A 21602-nucleotide genomic window follows, 5' to 3' on the forward strand; every position below is an offset into this window, starting at 1 on the left:
CATTTCCCTGTAGGTAATAGTTAGCAGAATGTTTTAAAACAATGTTATTTTCCAAATAAAAATCATATAACTTTAAAGACGAGAAATAAGTAGCATTATCAAAAACAAGGGATGTTGGAATGCCGAACCTGGCCACGATGTACTAATTGAAAAAATATATTACCTCTTAGTCATTCATTTTCCATAATGGAATTGCTTCTACCCACCTCGTGAAATGGTCTGTGGCCATGAGTATATATCTATGTTGCATTGATGAGTGTGACACGATTTCCCCGATGACATTAATCCCCCATTCTTGAAAAGGTTCTTCCACTATGATAAAGTGGAGGGGAGTGGCCAACTGAGGTTGTCTTCCTGCATTGATTTGACATGTGGGCAATTTTTGAGCATAAGTGTGTGCATATTTGAAAAGGGTGGGCCATTAGAATTATTCCCTCATGATCTTATGTGTAGTGTTGTTGCCATCATAGTGGCCTCCTTCCGACCCATCATGTAGCTCCTTTACCACCCATTGGGCTTCATCATATTCCAAACACTTAAGTAACACATTTTGGTGGTGCTTAGGAAACAAATTTCCATGTATTAGTTGGTAGGATGTAGCTTTGAGTTTCACTGCCCTTTTTAGTTTCGTGGACAAGGTAGGAGGTAAATTCCCTTTCCCTAAATACTGCTTCAAGTTAGTGTACCATGGTGAAGAGTCATGACTGTCGGTGGGTTCATTTTGGTACATCTCGATCTCGTGATCCCAGCCTTCTAATTCTTCATTTTGCTGGTCCGCAGCTTCAGCGGTTAGTTTGCATAGGTCTTTCTCTTTAACTATGTGAGAGGGCTTGAACTCCAAGTCATATTCTTGGGGGCAGGTCATCCAATTATCCCTCCTCTAACCAAGCTCTTGTTGAATGAACAGTGACCTAAAAAAATGGTGAGGAACAAACATAGTGACACGGTTCTTGAGAATATAAGGTCTGAAATCTTTCACCGCCTTGTAGACCGCATACACCTTCTTATCTATGTCTTGGTATTTTAGTTATGTGCCCTGTATTCCCATGCTCATAAATGATATAGGTCGCTTATCATTGTTACTATCCTTCTGTGTAATCACAACAAGTAAGGATGAATCTGAGTTGAAAGTGTATAGGATGAAGTCCTTGCTAAAATCAGGGTTGTAGAGGGAAGGTGATTCAATGATAGATTTGTTTATATGATCCAATAATTCCTTCTCTTCTTGGTTCCATTTGAACAATGAGTCCTTCTTTATCATATTCTACAATGGCTTGACAATCCAGGCAAAAACTAAGATAAACTTGCGAAGAAAATTGATTTTACCAAGGAAGGATTGCATACATTTTTTGCCACTAGGAAAAGGGATTTGTGCGATAGCTTTCACGTGATCAGGATCGATGGTGATTCCATCCTTGGTGATGATATGCCCAAGAATATTTCCTTCTAAAACAACAAATATTATATTCTTGGGGTTAATTGAAATCCCATAGTTCTGGCACCACTCAAATATTTTCTTAAGATGGTGAAGGTGGTTGAATCTCCTCTTTGAAAATATCGTGACATCATCTAAATAAACAACCACACTTTGACCCATCAAACATCTAAAAGCGATGTCCATCACCCTATGGAATGTTGCTCTGGAATTGATAATTCCAAAGGGAATACGTCGAAACGCGAATGTTCCCCACTTTGCTCTGAAGGTGGTCATTAACCAGTCTGGTTCAGCCACCAGCACCTAGTTATACCTGGAGAAACCATCAAGCAAGGAAAACATTTCTGACCTCGAAATTGTTTGAAGAATCTGTTCCATGGAGGGAACTAAGTAGTTGTCCTTGTTCGAAGCCTAATTGAGATTCCATAAGTCGACACACAACCAAATTTCACCGGACTTTTTTCGTACTAGAACAAGGTTTGAAATCCATGTAGAGTGCCTAACTTTGAATATAATATGTGCATCTAGCAATTTCTTTGGCTCCTTTTGAATGAGGGGTTCTAATGTGGGATGTACCTTCCTTAATTTATGTTGAAATGGTTTTACCCCTTCTTTCATAGGAATAACATGTTGAATGATCCAGGTGTCATATATCTTCAAGTCATCATATGTCCAGGAAAATATGTCACGATAATTATTGAATGAGATGTTGAGGGACTGCCTTTCATTAGGAGAAAACCCAACACCCAGGTTGATGAATTTGGTGTCGGTCTCAGTCCCGAGGTTGATTTTCTCAAGTGAAAGTGTGGAACTTTGTGTGTTTGGCATTCAATGGGCCCAAGAAATGGTTCTGCAGATTGAATAATATTTCCAGTGTCACTGCACTTTTTTGCATAGGGTTTCCCTTGCACTCATTTTCTTCCTCTTACAGGGTCCTTTCATGTTCTTCCTCTTCTATTGCCGCATCTTTAAACACCTCAGTGTTTTCCATAAAATCCAGTATATATTGATCATCATTGAAAATTCGTAAATTAGTTACATTATCTAAGAGAGCAAGTTTATAAATATTTTTAATTGAAAATCCATCCCTTAAAGGTGTAAACCTGACTACATCATTAGCTAGAGTATTAATGGCCATGTTATTAAACCTAGGAACATAATTATTGAAAGCTTTAAAAGAACAAATCAAACGCCATACCTCTTGCTGATAATTTTTTAGGTGTGGTGACAAACAATTAATCGTGTTTTGTACCTCTCTTGTAATGATTTTAGAATCACCACTCACCTTCAAACATTCAGCCTTCCTGTTAATGGTTTTCTTGAGCCCAAGGATAAGCGCCTCATAATACATAGTGTTATTAATGCATTGGAATTATAACCTACAAGAAATTAAAATTTGTGAAATGTTTCCAGCTGTGTATAAAGTGGGATGGGTGATGGCGAGGCTTGATAACAACCAATATCTTCCAAAAAACACATTCCCAATTCCTCTAGAGTATAACTAATTGGCTCATTCGAACCCTCAAGATCCATGACCATATGCTTCATGTAAGGTTCACCATTAACTCTGATATGATTTTTCTTTCCTTTTTAAGGCAACCACAAGTGGGACCAATCTATGGAAAAATACCCTTAGAGTTTACTCGACCAGTCCTTGCTGAGCAGTAGACCATATGCTTCTGAGATGTCAATCGCAATTATATCGATCCATTGGTCCACCCTAGAGTCAAAGGATAACCTAATTATCACATTGTTAAACTCACCCACATGAGGACTTGAGACCTATGCAATTGAATGATCTTGGCATTTGAGTTCTCGGGTTGAATGTATAATTTTTGACACACCGATAAGGGCATGACATTGGTTGATGCACCAGAGTCGACAAGATAAGTGTGCACATTATAGTTGAATATTTTAGAATTTAAAAGGAATGTCGGATTCGAACCTCTCGAGTTTAGATTCACAACATTAACAATAGCTTGGAGGTTGACTGAGGCCTAGGAATGACTAGGAGAGCTAGTCTTTATTGAAAAGGTAGCTTTGTTGGTTGAAGATGTGGTAGAAAAATCTTTAACAATTACTTCATGTTGGTTGGGTAGCTTTGCAAGCTCATAAAGTGAAATTTTGGTTCGCGTCTTCTTCATATCTTCGATGATGTTATACCCCAAGTCCGAAGGTGCGGTGCCCTTCGGGGTTATCTGTGGGAGTGAAGGGGAAAGGGCGGACTTGGCCAAGGTTGTAGGTGTGGATGAATTTCCTTTACCACTTTCCGAAGCATCCTTAAAGCTTTGACCAAATGAAACCTTAGGAGAGGGGGTGGATGGATGAATTGAATTGTTAGGAGGAAGGACTATCGTTAGTAAATCCTTCTTCTTCTCTTCCAGGGAGGAATATGTTAATGCCCCCTTTCTCCTGAGGTTGTAAGTCTTTAGAGGCCTATGGGGGGAGTGTCCCCTATATTAACGTCTTGAAGGGATTGGACATCTCCCCTGTGGATGACTTCGAAGGTTACAACAACGAAAGCGAAATTTTCATTGGGAGTTGTGGTTTCTACTTTTGGGTCGTTAGACTATTCCTCATCCTCTCCTATGGGTTGATCTTCCAAGAGTTGGGTCACCAAAGAAGTCATGTTATGGATCCATTGCGGGCAGGTCTTCTCGGAATGAGAGGCTTGGTATAAAGTGAAAAATTATCTTTTCCAAGTTCTTCCACATTGAAATTCGTATTCGAGCCTTGATATGACTTCGTGGGTCGATTATTGGTCTTTCTGAGGAAAGGTTTTGTTAGTTTATTTCATGAAGAGGTATCACTAGTCTTCATTTTCAATTCAAATACCTCATTCATTAATTTCTTCAAGGATTTGGCTAACCCATTGAAATCAAAGGAATCCTTGACCTTATCACTAGGCTTGCTAGTTGAGGCTTGGGATTTCTTGCTTGATGGCTTAGTCTCCTCTCAGGTTTCATGCTCAAGGGCCCACTGTTGGCCCTCAATTTTGGTCATATTTTCCTATCCTAAATCCATTTATTTACTACCATATTCCATCCTATTTCACATATATATGTTTCATTTAGTCCTATTTTTCATATTTAGGTAACTAGATTAAGTTTTTCAATTTTTAGAAATAATTGTAAAAATTGGGTTTTAAGAGCAAATTTGGACTGCATTAAAAATTTCTGTAATAGCTGCATTGAAGTCACATGTGCAGGACACCTAGGAGAGATTTGAGCACATATTTGGAAACCTTGGGAACAATAGATGAAGAAAGACCTATTGGTCCAGTCAAACTTAGAAAAACCAGGACCAGTGAACGTTGGTCAAACTTGACTTGTCATTTAGGAATCCCTAGTAAAAAGGAGCAGATTTATTATTTTGTAGGAATTTTCTAGATTTTGTGAACCAAAATTGATGAGTTTGACTTCTATGGATGGATTAGGATTGATAAGGTTGTTAGATCTATTATAGAAAAGTTTTTTTAGGATTTTCTTATTTAAACAGAGTTTATGGACCATTCAAAGGTGTAAGTGTAGGTGTGTGTGTATTTTTGTATTAAGATTTTTGGAGACTTTTGAGATAATTTGAAAAATCATTTCTACTGTTCTATTTGATGTTCATGATGCGGATGCTTTATTAAGTTATTTGTAGCTAAAGATTTATTCAGGTGTACAACGTAAGGTTGGAGGGCCCCCATACCAAGCTAAGTACACTTTGGTTAAATTTTATATAAATTAGCATATTGTTTATTCATTATTTCTTGCTTCAATTTTATGATTTAGTTACTTAGATGTGTTATGATTTTTGTATTATTTTTGGATGATTTTGGTTTAAAATCTAATTTGTGTACGAAAGGACAACCAAGGATTTAAGTCCAATTCTCTTTCTATCAAATTATGAATCACAACTAAAAATCATCCTTTTGCATTTCTTGAATTGTTTCTTGAATTGAGTTTATGATTTGATCAAATGGTAATGTTGTTAGACTAGAACTGTGGGGAAGGACAACTAGGACCTCCTAACTTAGGAGCCTCTTCTCTTGCTTTCTACACATCACAAACTACTGCTCTTTAGTTTCTCTTCTTGAGGACAGTACTATGGGGAAGGACAACCAGGACGTCCTAAGTTTGTAGCCTCTTCCTTTTCTTACTGCATCTTGAATTAGAGACTTTTTAGTTTCTTTAAACTTAGAACTTATTTTTAATATGCATTTCCTTTAACCTTTGATCCTTACCTTCCGAAATTGACTTTACCTGAAATCCATATACTTTGGATGTGCTTCCAAGTTTACAAAACTGGATTGACAAGTAAAACACCTGCGTTAGTTTACTTAGTAAATTGACCTGACATTTTTGGCGCCATTTCCGGGGAAGCACATTCATATTTAGTCAAAATAGGAAGCTTTAAACAAAACACAAAAACAAAAACATTTTTCATTATGGTTATTTACATTTAGACATAAATTAGAAAGGTAGATCCCAAAACAAAACCCCCAAACAAAAAACAAAAACTCATTAACTACAAAATCCATTTGCAAAACAAAGATCTAAAAAACATGATGTTAAAGAAGTCATTTAGAGAAGGAGGGTATGCTACCACAAACACATTCTTTCTTGTCCACAATTCAGAATGGTCACTAGGGATGAATCTTCATTTCAAAAGATAGAATAGGAACAAAGCATCCATGAAAAGGATCCACAAGAAGAGAATCCAGAAGCTTCTTCTAGTTATATTTTTAAGGAGATTAATGAGTTATGGATCACATGCAATGAAGTTCAAACAATAGATCTAGAAATTCAAGAATATATAGCATATGATCCCTTCTGCATTCATGATTTTGAACACATTCCACAAGAATAACTTTGTGATATGACAATTAAGGAGAACCAAATAAACAATGGTCATTTCAAAACTTGGTTTCAACCAGTCATTAGGCTGCAACACCACTCCATTTTTCAACATTCTTTAGCATCAAATCTTTATGATCAACTATCTTTTCATGTCCAAGCATTTATTAAGGTATATTTTTCAAACTTAGATATGAGTCTACTTATGATCGTGTTACACAATTGATGCATTGGAAATTCTCTTATACTTGAGAGAATGACTTATTTTTATACCATAGAGTAGGATAGAATAGAATAACTAAATAAATAGGTAGAATGAGTTCACAATAAAACCTTTTGTTCAAACTGTCATGAATAAATTCTTCAAATCATTGTCAATATTCATTTGGAAGGATTTCATGGAAAAATGCAGGATCATTTCCAAAGCATGTTTTTAAACAAGGTATCTCTTGAAATATATTTTTTAAATCCATTTTGAAATTTTCAATTTGGATCACAAATCAAAATGATATGATCAAAATGAAAACAAGGTCTCAAGTGAAATTTTGAGGACAGAGTTAGTACAACCTTGATTTAAGGGTCTAACATGATATTTATAGCGAAGATAGCCCTTGTAATCTAGTTTCCAAATCAATTTTAATAACCTCAATCCGATATCATATGAAAACGTTATGCTCAAAATACTAACGGCTTGTCAAAAAATCTGCATAGTGACAATTCTAGGTCTTGACTAATCATTGGCATATTTAACATATCAAATAATGACTAAATCACATCGATCTGATCTTTAACGAAAACTTTACACTCCAAATAGTAACTGTTGGTCTAGTCAAACATTCACAAGTAGCTCTATCAAATAGGTTACGCCTCATCATTTTTAGTGTATCATTTAAAATCATTTTGAAAACCCGTTTATACTAGAAGTAGACATTTGAACTCACTTCAAACTGGATTTAGAATCACTCTAATTGGAAATGCAAGGAAGATTTTGTGAAAAAAATACCGCTAGGAGGTCTAGGTTGCCACCATTTCTCAAGGAGTAAACAAATTCATTTTCTTTGTATATCATCTTTGGACTTGTTTTTAAGAAATTCTTGTAGATATTTTACATATTTCTTGGAAGAAGAGAGATTGTAAACCTATCTTCCTCCATTGTCTAATATTGTATTCCAAGCAAATGCTATGTTTTTGCAGGTCATAAGAAGAACTAAGGAGTGAACTCCATGGATGAAGGACTATTCAAAGTCAATCTTTAAAAAATCATATCTATGAATATGAAATGAAAATTTCAAAGTCAAAGTAAAGTGGAATTCACTTGATGTTGAGTTCATTCGAGGAAACTTAGAAATCTTGAAGCTTGCTTTCAGTTACTAACCAACAACACCAACAACCCAACAACATGAATCAAGATCAAGGAAAAAGTCATGAAGCTAATCATCAGAAGAAGACGTCAGTTTTTGTACTATTAAAAGTCACATACATTGCCTAAGAAGCCTTTCATAATCCATATTGTTCATGATCTCATTCATCTACCATATTGTATGCTAAGTTTCACAATCATTCAAATCTACCATATTGAAGTCCATATCTATTATCTATCTATCCATCTACTCCTAGATCATGATTTAAACCTATCTTACTTTCATAAGCTTCCATACTTCCCTACACCATTATACCCCACCTCCATCTAGAAAATAAAAAGAAAAAAAAATAAAAAATAATAAAGGAGTTTGTTTGTGAAAATCCAAAATACTAGCACAATACAAAATTGAATTCATATCAAAAAAACCAACTTTTTTTTGCCAATATAAATTCTCTTTTATGTTTTTCAAATTCATTTTTCAGAATCATCCTCCAAAATTTCTAGACTTCAGGACAAGTCTCAAGATCAACAAGGGGGAAAATTCATAGTAAACCAACAAACTATGCCACTGGTTTAATGTCAAGTAGCTATATTTCAAAAGGGACCTGAGACATCATAATTTATCAGTAAGGGACCTAAAAAACATCCATGTCATATGTTATTGCAGAAGCGACCTGATTATTCATCTTAAAATCAACATCAAAGGTACCTGAGAAGCAGTTACAGGCATCTACAATATAGAAAAATCATTCAGCAGAATTCATTTTGAGGTCAAAGTATCATCATCATTAGAAAAAGGTCAATTGTTGAAGAAAGAGCTAAGGTCATCATCAATAGAAGAAAAGAATTGCCAATGAGCTAAAGGAAAGTACTGTAAGTTTAAAGTATTCTTAATGCCTTCGATTTATAAAAAAATTCTAAGATTGATAAACTAGTTTAAACTTGAATATGCAGTACCCCTATCCATGTATATATCATCTTAGATTATTCTACATTCACCCTACATTATATACATTTACCTCTTACAGTGTTCATTCACCTTATTACATTCATTAACTTTACATTCACTCAACCACATTCATTTGCATTTTTTACCAAACTTTTTGGCTACCTTTCCTTTTTGGGCGAAAAACTTTCTGCATCATGGAAAATTGCCTACAAAACAAGAAAAATTAGTCTCAAATGCCTACAAAACAAGAATGGGTTGGTGAATGATGCAATAATATATTTATTTAATCTATAATGATATGTTTGTTTTACTCTATTTTTAGATTTGAAATGACCTAAAATGGTCATTTCAAAAGAGTCACCTTGGAAGAGTAAGAAATACATCATGCAAGGACAAAGGGTATGAACAAATTATTACCAAAAGGAATTGGAAAATAACTAAATGGATATGCAATGCAAGAATATGATGAACATTCAATGAGCAGTAAAAAATGATGAAAAGCAAATATGTAGCAAATAGGAGAAGGACATTACATTCATAAAATAAGTAAATAAAAAAGAGTTATATGCATAAAAAAAAGGGCAAGTGAAATATATGATGGCACATATTAAAATTGATTTGGGTTATATGCATTGAAATGTGTATAGGCAGCATTTTCCATGGGTGAAAATTTTCAAACTCTGGTCAAACATTCACAAATGTAGAAATTGAGTTTCATAAACAGCAAAACATTCACACACACAGAGTAAGCATTCATAGAAGCAAAAGCAGAGGCAAATGTTCAGAGGTCGAACACAGCACTTTCACACTGAAAGAAGGGAGAAATTCAATCTACACAGAGAGGAAACTGGTCAAAACCTTCATGCAGAGAATTTCACAGAGAAATAATGCCATAGTTCAAGTAGAGAATGCAACCTTCTAAAATGGAAAATAGAGGAATAGGGAATGTGTAGATTTTTATGCCAAAAATATTGACAAGGAGTAGAAGAAAACATTGTGTTTCATTAATGATAACCCTGCCAACTAAAACATGGAAATATTCACTCAAAATCCCAAGAATTTCATAGTTGAGTTTGAATAGGAATGAGATCCGGATTAAAATGTTTTTAGTGATCTATAAATGGCTGTCAGTGTAGGTGACAAACTCTAGTTCACATTTACATTTGTATTTGAAAAGCTTCAGTTTACATTGAAAAATGTGCTAGCCAATCCAAGTTCTCAACTGTGAAGTAGCACTAGAAGACTATGTGCAGCTATAGATGAGGAGAACTACTGGAATCTGTCACAACGATCACCAAAGGGAGAATGTTCATCCTTCACTCAAACTCCAAGTCTTCATTCAAACTCTAGATTATGATTTTTGAGGATGACGCAGCTGAGAAAAATGGAGATCTATTCCATATTTATTGAGGAGTACGTTATTCGAAGAGGGTTCTGCTAAGATATAGAAAAACACGCGGTTAGGGAAGCTAGATTTTCACGATGAAGATCCTCATTTTGGTTTTAATATTATTGAGCTTTACGGAGATCACTGGGAGACAAATTAGTGATAAACAAACCACGTCTTCGTCAGAACGTCGTGGCATTGTTTTCCTTGTGATAGGAGAGGGTACAAGCGAGGTTGCATTGTGAGGGGTTCATATACAGGCCGCAGGGATAGATACCGACCAAAATCCAATATTTTCCCACACCTTAGTGCCTAATCAGAGGCAGTTTTGACTGATGATACTCAAAACAAGATGGAATGAAGAACATCTTGTAGCATGGGTCTTGATCTGAATGGTGAAAACATTTATGGACAAAACAAAAATGTGGCACTGAATTCATTCAGGCTGAAATTTCGAGAAGGGGTGCATTCAAGATAAATTAATAGGTATTGTTATCAAATTCCATAATGGCCAAGGTTTTGGAAATGGAGAAAAGAAAGAAATTGTGCTTAGCAAGAATATTCATATGAGTTTCCTTGCGATCACTGAGCCAGACGTCGACGATGAGATTACAGGTACATCGAAGTGATGGAATTTTGGTACTGGAGGGTTTTCGGAGATTAGCGATCATGGTAATAATTTTCTCAACATTAACTTTTTTCCCCTCACGGAGCTCTTTTGGGGAAAGTATGTGCAGCGCCTGCAATTGCCACTGTCTCCAATGCAAACGTTATTCGAAACAAACATGTATAGGATGACAAGGGAAATAAGAACATTTTTGCATATAAGCAGGAGTTGCTTGATACAATATCTATGCTTGAGAAAATACTGGAGGAACTTAGTACATTGGATTAATATAAAACAGATGTGAATGTGCAAACTCAAATGAAAAATCTAAGAGATGCTGTTGAGGTGATTGGAGCTAAAAGTCAGACCTTGTGGAGTAAAGCTCTAATTGATATGGAGACAGCATTAGCACACATGAAAAGAGAAGAGACAAAGTTGTTAAAACAATCTGAGAAGATTGCAGACTTATATTTGGATATTCAGACGAATATTGAAAGAATGTCAAAACAACAAGCAGAGACGGGCGCACCTGGAGATGGAAATACACGAAAATTGAGAGATAGAAGAGAAAATGATCTCAGAGATGCTGAAAAGTAGTTCAGAGACATTTGGTCTAAAATGACTACGCTAGAGGTAGATTTTCTAGTTAAGGAAATCAAGGGATTGCATCTTTCCTTCGAAGAAATTCCTTCTATCGAAGAGAAAAGTTGAGAAAATATGGAAGTCTTCATTCAGCAGAGGGTAAAGATGACTTCTGCAAGAGAATATCAAGGTTATGCAAGGGAGTCAATTGTGGATAAGATTGAGAAGGATCTAGAATATGCAGGAAAAAAATTTGGGAACAACAGTTGTTGCCAAGTGTTGTGGAAGTGGATGAATCTCAACTGCCTGTGAAGGAAGAAAAAATAACGCTAGTAGAACACATAAAAAGAGATCACAGGAAGAAACATTTGTCTGGAGGTGGCAACTTGCATGCTAAGGAAACATTGCCCATGTTGTTGTGATGCCAAATGTAACAATAGAGAAGATATATTGCTTTGTGGACGAATTGGTTGAGTAAACTCTAGTAACAACGTTCAAACTCCAAGCAAGCAAAAAATTGGTGGCAAATCTGAGTTCCCAACTACATATGGCATTAAAACTTTGCATTCAACTTCAGAATTCGATTTCCTTGAAGATTTAATTTCTAAGCAGTGAACACAGATTATAAGAAGAAAAAGAAGAAATCAATTTTGATTTCTGGAAGAACAGAGAGTTAATTACTCATCTTCATATCTGATTTCAAGTTCTAAAAGGCTGAGAAGAGATCAATTTCGATTTCTAAAAAAGCAGAAGAAGTTTGATTTTGATTTCTAAGAAGACAGAGTGGGTTGATTTTCATTCCTATCTTAAAAAATTAATTTCTCCAGGTTAGATTTTCTTTTCCAAAATTGCTTTTAAGGACAAAGAATTTTGTATTTCCAAAATCGATTATGAAGAAAAGAGATTCATTTTTAAAATCGATTTTGAAGGACAGAGAGGAGTTTATTAAAAAAATCAATTTTTGATTTTGAAGGACAGAGAGCAGTATTTTCCAAAATTGATTTTTAAAGAAACAGAAGGATTGTTCATTTCAGAATTTGAGGATCTCTAAAGGCGGAGTGGGTAATTATTTCCAGAAAATTGATTTCAAGGAAGAGAAGTTTAAAATTTGATTTCTGAAACAAGTATGGTTTCGATTTTAAAAGTTGAAGGCAAAATGGGTAATTATTTCTAGAAAATCGAATTTCGAGGCAGAGAAGGTTAAAATTCGATTTTTGAAACAAGTATGATTTAGATTTTAAAAGTTGAAGGCAGAGCAGGTTAAAATCAAACCTGTAGATGTCCTAAATTTAGTTATAAAGAAGGGTAGTGATCAAAAGATTGTAAGAAGCATAAATATTTTTCAGAAATCGATTTTAGTGCTAGACCTAAAACTCTTTGATCAAAATTGACATATCAGTCCAGAAATTTGACATTTCAGTTCAGTATCTCTCCTTGTTTTTATGGGTATACGGCAGTGGTCCAAATCAGAATTCTAGTTCAGAATTTTTGTTCCCATCACTATGGAATACGTAGCCCAAGCCACAAGTTTTCCACTGATAAGTGAAGAATACTACAAAGGACAACACTTTAAAGAGAAAGGTTGGAATTTATTTCTAGAAAAATAGAGAAAAGGAAGGAGAAAAAGTAAAGAATGTCATCTACAAAGAAGAGAAACATGAGGGTATTGACATTCTCCTTCAGGTTGCACAGGAAGAAACTACAAGATCAAGAACGGCAGGGGCATCATCACTCAGGAGATCCAAGCGGACGAGGCAAGGATGAGGACATGCTTGAACATCAACAAGGGGGAGATGTTGGCCCTCAATTTTGATCATCTTTTCCTATCCTAAATCCATTTATTTACCACCATGTTCCATCCTATTTCACCTATATATGCCTCATTTTAGTACTATTTTTTATATTTAGGTAACTAAATTAATTTTTTCAATTTTTAGAAATTTTTGTACAAATTCGGTTTTAAGAGTAAATTTGGACTGCATTAAAAATTCTCGTAATAGCTCCATTAAAGTGACATGTGCAAGACACCTGGGCTAGATCTGAGCACATATTTGGAAATATTGAGAACCACGAATGAAGAAACACCTATTGGTTCAGTCAAAGTGAGCAAAAACGGGCTCGATCAATGCTGGTCAAACTTGACCTGTCATTCAGGAACCCTTAGTAAAAAGGAGCAGATTTATTATTTTGTTGGATTTTTCCTAATTTTTTGAACCAGACTTGATGAGTTCGACCTGTATGGATGGATTAGGATTAATAAGGTTGTTAGAGTCATTATAGAATTTTTTTTTTTATGATTTTCTTATTTAAACAAGGTTTATGGACAATTCAAAGGTGTAAGTGTACGTGTGTGTGTAATTTTGTTTTAAGATTATTGGAGGCTTTTGAGATAATTTGAAGAAACATTTCTACTGTTATATTTTTTGTTCATGTTATGGATGATTTATTAAGTTAGTTGTAACTGAAGAGTTCTTTAGGTGTACAAGGTAAGGTTGGAGGGCCCCCATACCAAGCTAAGTACACTTGGGTTAAATTTTGTATAAATTAGCATTGTTTTGATTTAGTATTTCTTGCTTCAGTTTTATGATTTAGTTACTTAGATGTGTTATGATTTATATATGATTTTTGGATGATTTTCATTTAAAATCTAATTTGCGTACAAAAGGACAACGAAAGATTTAAGTTAAATTCTCTTTCTATAAAATTATGAATCACAACTAAAAATCATCCTTTTGCATTTCTTGAATTTAGTTTGTGATTTGATGTAATGGTAATGTTGTTGGCGTATAACTGTGAGGAAGGACAACCAGGACCTCCTAAGTTAGGAGCCTCTTCTCTTGCTTTCTACGCATCACAAACTACTTCTCTTTAGTTTCTCTTCTTGAGCATAGTACTTTGGGGAAGGACAACCAAAACCTCCTAAGTTAGGAGCCTCTTCTTTTGTTTACTGCATCTTGAATCAAAGACTTTTTATTTTCTTTAAACTTAGAACTTATTTGTAATATGAATTTCCTTTAACCTTTGAGCCTTGCCTTCCAAAATTGACTTTACCTGAAATCCATATACTTTGGACATTCTTCCAAGTCTACAAACCCAGATTGACAAGTAAAACACTTGCGTTAGTTTACTTATCAAATTGACCTGACACACCCATAAACAACAAATATTTCTCTACCGAAAGAGCTTCTGCAAAATTCTCTACTAAGGTGGCTTTGGGTTCACGCTTGACAAACACAACGATATCTTGTGGGAGGGCCCTAGTATAATAGTTGACTGTAATAGAATCATCTAGAGCCACATCCGTTAGAAACTTATTTAATATGGTAGTAAATCGCTAGTTAAAATCCTCCACCTTTTCCTTCTTATGAAACTTCAATGTGCTCAACTCAGTCAAGAACATGGAAGGTTTCTTATCTTCCGAAAAAATTTCGACAAATGTTTTCTGGAACTCCTCCCAAGTTCAAATTGATGTCATGGGGAGGGATCGATACCAGGTTGCAGCTTTATTTTCGAAGGTGTGAGGAAAGGTCTACAATCTACATCATTGTATTACACCTTCATCATTTGCAGGGTAGGTAAAAATTATTGATATGATCCTCGGTCGTGGTTCCCTTTTTAGGATCAAACTTTGGAAGGTGTTTCTTGGGTTGATGAGGCATATCATGGAGGGGGCCTCAAATACCTAAAGGGGACTGGCCCATCCAATCTAAGGGTTTTCACCAATTTCCTCTCGGCGGGGGAGGAAATAGGACACAATTGGCATTTTCCTCATAATCACTTTAAATTCCTGAGCCCCCACATGTGAGGGGTGGTTGTCTTCCATTACCCCAGGGAACTCTCAAATTCCCTAAGTCTTGTAAGTTCCTAATATTTCTAAAATTTTCCAGGTTCCTAGGAAACCTAAAAATCCGCTCATTATGAGGAGGATTAACATTGTCTAAATTAATGTGGTTTCTTATATTCTCCTTGTCGCCTTGCCCTATGGGCACCTAAATGTTTCCCCTTAGCGATTTGTTGTTGGCTCGGGTATCCTTCGGCATTAGTTGATTATTTTTCCCATGTCTCTTCCTCCCGCATAAAACAAGAGAGACACAAATATACGTGGTTCACCCAGTTTGGGCTACATCAAAGGAGAAACAACCAGTCCTTCTTTTATTATATTATCTAGCAAACTGAAGAGATACAACCTACAATAGATCCGCTGTAACTCCCTCTTCATTCTCAATCTCCTCTCTCTTCCTCACTCAGAATACAGATGTACATAGACGCAATACAATTCCCTCATATATAGTGAGGGGTTGCCTTATAGGGCAAAAAACCCTAAATTAAACATAACTTCTACCGTCAGATATCTGCCTAATGAACGACCCAGATTGACTAGAAATTACTATACGTTTACAAGGCAATTTTACATCTATTCTTAGCTTTGGGGGCGCTACCCCCGAAACCCCCCGCCAGGGGGGGGCTCCCAAAAGGTTGTAGCCGCCCCCCTGGACCCTCCTACGGTGAATATTTTACGGGCGGAATTGCCGCCCCATTTCCAACTGGGGTCCAATGTGGCAATACCTTTGAATACAGAAGATAATCAGGCTCCACACCCAACAATCTCCCACTTGGAGACTGATTATAGCAACTCCGCCGCTGCTTCATTTGCTAGAAAATGAGTCCAATTTGGACCTAGTTGTTTCTCATCTTCTTCATCATGCTTGAAGACCAATTGAAATTGAGCAGATTCTCAGTTTCTCCCTGGTTACAACTTTTGTTAACATATCTGCAGGATTCTCGCTATTGTGCATCTTTTCTAGCTTCAATTGTCCATCTTCCAATGTTGACCGTATGAAATAGTACTTGAGTTGTATATGCTTAGTCTTGGAATGAAATGCAGAGTTCTTTGCAAGATGTATGGCACTCTGGCTAACACTGTATAACTTGGCCAACTCCTACTTCTTACCCAATTCATCCAGAAACCTTTGTAACCAAATCATTTCTTTACTAGCCTCTGTAGCAGCAACATACTCTGCTTCTGTTGTTGAGAGTGCAACAACACTTTGCAGTTTTGAGACCCAACTGACAGTTGTTCCACCTACAATAAACACATACCCTGTTGTGCTCCTCCTGTTATCTCTATCACCTGCCATATCTGCATCAACATATCCCTGTAGAGAAATGTTTGAACCACCAAAGCATAATGCTTGATTTGTGGTACCTTTCAAATACCTGAGAATCCACTTCACCGCCATCCAATGTTCTTTCCTAGATTGTTCATGTACCTGCTTACAACTCCCACTGCATGTGCAATATCAGGCCTTGTGCAGACCATTGCATACATTAAGCCTCCAACTACTGATGCATATGGAACTTTAGACATATGATCCATTTCTTCCTAAGTCTTGGGACATGCCTCCTTACTTAATTTGAAATGGATAGCCAAAGGTATACTAACTGGTTTTGCATTTTACATATTAAACCTTTTCAACACCTTTTCTATGTACTCACTTTGATACAATGTTAATTTGTGATTCTTCCTATCTCTAGTTATTCTCATACCAAGGATTTGTTTTGCAGCACCCAATTCCTTCATTGCAAATGAGTTTGCCAATTTTCTTTTGAGCACATTTATTTCCTGCATGTTAGATCCTAAAACAAGCATGTCATCTACATACAATAGAAATATAATATAGCTGCCATCATTTTGCTTTTTCAAATAAACACAATGATCAGAGTGACATCTAATATAACTTTGTTCAGACATAAACTTGTCAAATTTTAGATACCACTTCCTTGGAGCCTGTTTTAAGCCATACAACCTCTTCTTCAACCTGCACACTAGTTTCTCCTTCCCTTTTACCTCATATCCTTGCGGCTGCTGCATATATATCTCTTCCTCCAAATCCCCATGTAGAAAGGTTGTCTTTACATCTAACTGCTCAAGATGCAAATCTTTAACTACTACTAGACTTAAAATAGTTCTGATTGAAGTCATTATAACAACAGGAGAAAATATTTCATCAAAATCAATACCTTTCTTCTGCGCAAACCCTTTCACCACAAGTCTAGCTTTATACCTTTTCCTACGTCCATCTTCTTCCTTCAACTTGTAAACCCATTTATTCTACAATTTTGTTTTACCTGCAGGCAACCTGACTAAGTCCCAAGTCTGGTTATGTGCTAAGGAGTCCATCTCTTCTTTCATGGCTTGCTCCCACTTCTTCCTAGTTTCTACCTGCACTGATTCTTCATAACATTCTGGTTCACCAGAATCAGTAAACAATACATAATATAATGAAGGAGAGTATCATTAAGGGGGTCTACTTATCCTGGTAGATCGTCTAACACCACTTTCAGGTGTTTGAAGTGCTTGTTGCTATTGTGGTTGTTTTTCTAGCTGTTGATCATTATGATTTTCAGGCACCATCACTTTTTCTATGATCTCGTCAAGCACTGTGTATTCTCTGTTTTCTTTTTCCTGTTTCTTTTCCTACAGCTGATCCTTATACAAAACCTTTTCATTGAATATTATGTCTCAGCTCCTAATGATTTTATGTTTTTCATAATCATAAAAGCGATAAACAAAATCATTAACACCATATCCAATAAAGGTACATTTCTTTGATTTTGCCTCAAGCTTTGTTCTATTTTCTTTGTTAATGTGGACAAAGGCTTCACAACCAAAAGTCTTTAAAAAAGAGTAGTTTACCCTTTTACCTATCCATGCCTCCTCTGGAATACCACCATCCAAGGAACTTGAAGGCCCTCTGTTTATTAGATAAACAACAGTATCTACAACATCTACCCAAAATTGTAAAGGCAATCCTGCATGCAATCTCATGCACCTTGCATGCTCCATGATTGTCCTATTCATCCTTTCTAACACACCATTTTCTTGTGGTGTTCCTGGAACTATCTTCTCTCTGTGAATTCCATTCTCACAACAGTACCTATCAAAATATTTGCTGCAATATTCACCTCCATTGTCTGATCTGAGACACTTCAACCTTTTTCTTGTCTCATTTTCAACCAAAGCTTTCCATTTCTTGAAAGTATCAAATACATCAGATTTATTTTGAATACAATAAATCCAGGTTTTTCTAGTTGCATCATCAATAAATGTAACATAATAATGAGAGCCACCAAGAAATGATACCTGAGCAGGTCCCCATACATCTGTATGCACAAGCTCTAATTTTTCGATTTTCTTTTCTTTCCCAACTCTAAGGAATCTGACTCTCTTCTGTTTTCCATAAACACAATTCTCACAGAATTTTAAATCAACATGCTTCAAACCTGGCATCAAATTTCTTGAGTGAAGAATCTGCATCCCCTTCTCACTCATGTGCCCGAGTTTGTGATGCCACAATGTTGTATCTTCTCCTGTCGAGGTTAAAGCATTAACAGAATTAGAAATACCATTGCATAAATAGATGTACCAACCTTTCCTCCTTTCATTATTACCAGGGATCCTTTAGTGACCTTCCATGTTTTATCTATGAAAGTAGTTACACAACCTTCACCTCCCAACTGCCCTGTTGAAATCAGATTTTTCTTCAGATCTGGAACATGCCTTACCTCCTTCAATAGCCACTGATTTCAATTTGTTGTTTTATGAAAATTGTACCTATTCCAACGATTTTACAGGGTTTATCATCACCCAATCGACCCTATCCAAAATCCCCTTGAACATAATCATGAAAATGTTTCTTATCAGGTGTAGCATGGAATGAGGCCCCTAAATCTACCACCCAGGCATCAATAATATTTTCTAAAGAAAGAATCAAAGCATCTTGCAACACATCACTTGTTACATTCACTTCATGATTAGTTTCTTGTTGCGCATCTCCTTCTTTTCCCTTCCGAGACTTGCAGTCTTTCTTTGGGTGTCCTTTCTTCCCGCATTTCCAGCACACTATCCCCAATCTAGACTTGGATCTGGCTTTTCTTGACCTACTGTGATATCCTGGGCTCTTTCCTCTTTCTATTTTTCTTCCCCTAGTCTCTGCAGTTAAAGCATTACCTGATGTCTCACTGGAGCTTTTCCATCGCATTTCCTCGTGAAGGATTGCACCGACAACATCATCAAACTTTAAATTACTAGATCTAGAGACAGAGTTATCTAATGGCCATAACTAAACCATTTCAACTTTCTGGCAACGAGCACAGAAATAACAAAGCCCTAACTTCATCATCAAAAGTTACCCCTATAGAACTTAACTGACTTGTAACTATAAAAATCATTTAAATGGTCTGCAACATATCCACCTTCTGACGTCTTCATATTAAATAAATGCTTCATAAGAAATACCTTATTTGAGGCTGAGGGTTTTTCATATAGTTTGGCCAATGCTGACATTAAACCCTATGTTGTCGTTTCCTTTGAAATATTAAACGCTACCGACGCCGCTAGGCACAACTGTATTGTTCCAAGTGCCTTTCTGTCGAGAATATCCCATTCTGTGTCTGTCATACTCGTCGGCTTCTTTGTCTTTCCGCTTAATGGTAGGTACAGATCTCTCTGATATAGATAATATTCCATCTGCATCTTCCACAGATGGTAGTTTTGGCTGTTGAATTTTTCGACCCTAAACCTACCATCTTCCGCCATTGCTCCCACTCGAACCAGGAACCCTTCTCTCCTGCGATTTTATCAGCCAAATAGACCTTCGGCTCTGATACCAGTTGTTAGAAAATTATATATTACAGAGCAATGGAACACATAAAATATTGCAGAAATATAAACACAGAAAATGCATAAAACAAGAGAGACACAACTATACGTGGTTCACCCAGTTTGGGCTACATCCACAGAGAAACAGCCAGACCTTCTTTTATTATATTATCCAGAAAACTGAAGAGATAAAACCTACAGCAGATCTGTTGTAACTCCCTCTTCGCTCTCAATCTCCTCTATGTTCCTCACTCATAATACAGATGTACATAAACGCAATACAATTCCCACATATATAGTGAGGGGTTGCCTTCTAGGGAAAAAAACCCTAAATTAAACATAACTTCTATCGTCAGATCTCCGCCTGATGAATGGCCCAAATTGACTAGAAATTACTATACTTTTACAAGGCAATTTTACATCTATTCTTAGCTTTGGGGGTTCTGCCCCAGAAACCCCCCGCTAGGGGGGGCGCTCCCAAAAGGTAGCAGTCGCCCCCCCTGGAACCCCCCTACAGCGAATATTTCGAACTGGGGTGCAATGTGGCGATACCTTTGAATACAGAAGATAATCAGGCTCCACACGCAACAATTGTTACCCCCTGTGACTGTGTTCCTTGGGCCTTCTCTTTCATATTTTGGGGGGCTTTCCAACCCCTCAAGTGAGAGCCTTCCTACAACATCTGCATAATCATCCAAACTCATCCCAATTATATGTGGTAACGAATTAACCAGGATGCCTTGATGCGGATGGTGAGGCTTGGAGGTGTGTGGATTAGGTAGGGAGCTAGTGGCGGCGATGCACTTCAAACCTCTAGCAAACTAACGAGTAATAGGGCAAAACTCCCTCAATTGATCATATGTGACTTCTTAGGGAGGGGCTTCCTCCCCTACCAGGGTGTCCTCGAGTGGAGGAAGTTGGGATTCCATGAGCTGGAGATTCCCAAAAAGTCAGCCAAAGGCGGGGTGAAGAGGTGTTTCAGGGGAAGCAGGATGGGGCCGATTACTAGCTTGATGGGAAGTTTTTGTGCAAGGGTGTGTGTTGGTGCTAGCCATCTGGCCCTCCTTCTAGTGCCAAATCTATTGATGGGCTGGAATTAACAACCAATAGCAAGGGAATCTACCCAATGCCGAATCCGAACTAGACTCTACACTATTTGATTTAGGGACCTTGTCTGGTATGTAGGCCCAAATTTCGTACAAGTGGTTGAAGTTTTCTTTGGACGAAAAGTGGAATACCAATTAAGAAGAACACATAAACTTCAACAAACACAAGAGAGTAACTGATGAATGTTCCATAACACGAATACCATAAATAGAAATATTAGAACTTCACAACATGAATCTTAAGTAAAGCATTGTTAGCAAAAATTCAAATAAGATCACACATATCTAAAGAATACACTTAACAACTATGAATGAGTTCAAAATGGCTAAGAATTAACAAACACAAGTGAGTGCACAACCTACAATAAAATTATGTCAATATCAATAAAATGATTCATCAATATGAGCATAGAGTTAGTATATCATATATCATCCATGTGTTGCAAACAAAATTCATAGCATAGGAAGTTACACAAGGAGACTTTACATCAAAAGCTCATAGGAACCTTCGATTCATCGAGCTAATAATATCCATGGCATCATAATATAAAGTATTCATCCAATCCAATAGTGGAAAACAACTATTACTCCTTCATTTATTAGAAGAGCACAAGTTCTCAAAACAATATGTACCAAAATAAGTCCCAAGCTAAAAGTCCTTTTACAATAT

This window comes from Pinus tabuliformis, chromosome 4_2 (assembly GCF_031772625.1).
Source record: "Pinus tabuliformis cultivar Carrire ecotype Pingquan chromosome 4_2, CPIR1, whole genome shotgun sequence".
NCBI classification, from domain to species: Eukaryota; Viridiplantae; Streptophyta; class Pinopsida; order Pinales; family Pinaceae; genus Pinus; species Pinus tabuliformis.